We start from the raw sequence: 3,454 nt of genomic DNA on the forward strand, positions 1-3,454 counted from the left end.
TATGGTGGTGGTTGTTGTTGTGGTTGTTGTGGAGGTGAAGGATTTTGCACATTGGTACTCCGGTAGGAAAGATCTGGGTGGTTTTGGAGGCCATGATTATAAGTGTTGGAGTACGGGTTATTTTGCCTATAGGTTTGGAAGGCATTAACTTGCTCCATGGAACTCCTACAATCTTGTTCCCAATGTCCTACAATTCCACAATTTTCACAAAAAGCTTTGTTAGAATTATTAACAGTAGAAACATTAGCTATGGAAGTAGGAATAGCAATACTAAGATTATCTAATTTTTAGCTAATAGAAGTTAATTGAGCTTGCAAAAAGGATACTGAATAGACATTATATTTTCCTTTATTTGCAAAACCTCTGGGATTCCCGTATTGGGAATTATGAATCGCCATCTCTTCGATAACCTGACCTGCATCGTCTACATTTAGATTCATAAATCTACCATTAGCTGCAGAATCTAAAATTGTTCTGGATGATTTTCCAATCCCATTGTAAAAGGCTTGGATTAACTGCCACTGTGCTAAATTATGATGGGCGCATTCTCTCTGCATATCCTTAAATCTTTCCCAAGCCTCATATAGAGTTTCATCTGGCTCTTGGGCAAAGTTTTGAATTGCACTCCTCAATAAAGCTGTTCTTTCTACAGGGTAATATTTATTATAGAAATTCAAAGCAAGAGTTTCCCAGTTAGTAATACCAAGTGCAGTTCTATTCAATCCATTATACCACAATTTAGCTTTACCACATAAAGAAAAGGGAAAAAGAATCTCCTTAATTTGGTCTTGCGTGACCCCAGCTTGCCTAATAGTATTGCAATACTGACAGAAATGTGCAATGTAAAGATTAGGGTCTTCACCCTTAGCTCAACTAAATTGCTTTCTTTCGATCATTGTGATAAATTGGGGCTTGATCTCGAGTTGCACTCCATCAAGATCCGGAGTAGGAGTAAGATGTGGAAAATCCGTTAGGGACGACTGCGAATAATCGCTAAGCTTGCGAGGTGGAGGAGGTGGTGGTGCCATCATCTCTGATTCAGCATCTGAAGAAGCTTCCGAATCGCTAGAATCAGATGCGGGTTCCAAAGGAGGATTACCTTCGGAAGTGTCTCATACTCGTATGTAAAGATTCTTCTGTCTATGGAAAGATCATTTGATTTCAGGATCAAATGGAATGTAACCTGATCTAGAACCCCTGGGCATAAACACAGAACTGAACAAACAAAAATGAGAAATTTTTCTGAAATAACTTGCGTTCTCTGAGACTATAGGGAATAATTTAGACTATAAAAAAACAATTAGAAATAAAAATAAAACCGTTTCCCCGGCAACGACACAAAATTTTGACGGGATAATGTCGTATCACCTTATCAAAAATAATTCCTAAATCCTATAACTAAAGCAGATAGGGAAGTAGGGTCGAACCACAGGGAAATGAGTCAATTTATTCCTAATTAAATTAAATAATCTAAATTATAAGGTTACCAATTTATTGATATGAAAAGAACTAAACTACGTAGATTAAAGTTTTAGGAGAAACTCAAATAATAAAAGCCTAGGGTATAGGTTCACCAATAAATAATATTCCAGGATAAAATACAACAATCAATCATCAATGCATTAATTAAAAAGACATAAAGGGCTTTCGCTACGTATTACAATCACAGAATTAATCTACTTGTATTAAATCGCATCTTTCGAATCTTGACTTAACCATTTATAAATTAACCTGCCTATTGAAACTAAGCCTAAACATCAATTCTCATCTGTCGAATCTCGAATCAATATTGCAAAACTCATACAATTAAACCAGGCCTAATCTAATTGCATAGCATTAAATCAATCAATAGGAAATTAATCAAGCATTGACAATCAACATTAATAAATTACCCCTTCATATTACTTATGGATCCTCACAACCCTAGAAAATAATCTACTCACACATAATTAAATCTAAACTAATCAAAGAAATTAAACAAAACATGATGAACAAAAGCAAATAAATTACTGAAATAAAAAGGGGAAGAAATTGTTACCAAAGTTAACGGAAATAATGAATTGAATTAAACCAAGAGTTGTAGAGAGAGAAACAAGAGAGAAGTCTAAGCTGCTTAAAACTAAGTAAGAGAGAGAATTAGCTAAAAGAAGAGATAATTGTATCAAACAACTAAGAACGTATTTATACAAAGCTTCTAAAAATCCTAATTAGAAACTAAGTAAAATTGCCGGAATCAAACTTCAAGACACGCACCCGGTCGGGCGGAGCTTCGCCCGGTCGGGCTCGCCTTTTTCTTCCATGATGTATCCCTCGCGCCCGGTCGAGCGCGAGACAGGGCGAGAAGCAGCTTCTTTGGTCATCCGCCACGCCCGGTCGGGCACGCCTCAGGGCGAGGGCTCATCCGATCGAGCGAGGCTACTTGGGCAAACTTGGACTAATGATTGGGCTTCAACTCTTTAGCCCAATCCGGATTTCCTCTTTGGGGCTTGATCTCTCGGTCTAATGCCTCGAGTTCTCCTATGTCGAGCCCTTAATCACTGGTTTGATGACTCTAACCGGCCTTGGGCTATAAAAGATGGTCGTGCTCCTCCAATGCTCGTAGTTGCTCCAAATAATCCCGGGAAAAGCTCCAAATATGCAATTTCCTACAAAATGCTACCAAAACTACAAAAACACTAGAAAGCACACATTAGTAATAAAAGTGGCTCTAAAGAGCCAAAAATACTTCTAATTATGACCAAGGGACGGGGGAAAATCACTATATAAAACAGACATATCAATTAAAGCGACCTCTTCAGCATTAAAGCCCCATAAGACTTCATTGTTTTCATCGTGCTCTACATTTATAATCTGTTTATCTACCGCTTTGATTCTCATGGGGGAAGCATCGATCGTGACAGGAATTCCTCCAACTATAGCCATGACTTTTTGATGGAGGGATGAAGGTACGACCTTAAGGTCATGAAGCCTAGGGCGTCCCAATAATAGGTTGAATGAGGCTTTAATATCTACCACTTGAAAAGTAGTAGCATGTTCAATGACTCCTGCCGTGACATTCATAGTTATAGTCCCAAGAGCTTGGCGACGAGTGGTTTCGTAAGCTCTTATACCTTGTGTTGATGGAGACAAATCCTTATATTTTATTTCCAATATTCTTGCAGTTCGGAGTGGGTAAACATTAATCGCCTACCCATTATCTACAAGAGTCATTGGAACGTTCATTCTTTTGCAAATAACCACGAGGTTCAAGGCCTTGTTATGCTTGTCACCTTCAAAAGGTAAGTCCTTGTCAGAAAAGGTGATCAAGTTGATGGGACTAGGAAGATCACTAGTGAGAAAATTAGGTAAACCCTCAGGCGAGGTTTCTGAATCTATCCCTATTTTAGCCAAAGCGTCCATTACTGCGAGCCTATGCTCATGGGATGTGGCTAGTAGCTTCCATACATTTATCTCA

General features: G+C 38.3%; 1 non-coding gene across 1 annotated transcript; it reads left to right on the plus strand.

The window, feature by feature from the left end:
* The first annotated feature begins 528 nt into the window (after nt 1-528).
* LOC145583643 (small nucleolar RNA R71) lies at nt 529-635 on the plus strand. Its single transcript, XR_014100256.1, has one exon. It is a non-coding gene; the product is annotated as a small nucleolar RNA R71 (small nucleolar RNA).
* The last annotated feature ends 2,819 nt before the right edge of the window (nt 636-3,454 follow it).

Source organism: Chenopodium album, chromosome 15 (genome assembly GCF_948465745.1).
Source record: "Chenopodium album chromosome 15, dcCheAlbu1.1, whole genome shotgun sequence".
Classification (NCBI taxonomy): Eukaryota; Viridiplantae; Streptophyta; class Magnoliopsida; order Caryophyllales; family Amaranthaceae; genus Chenopodium; species Chenopodium album.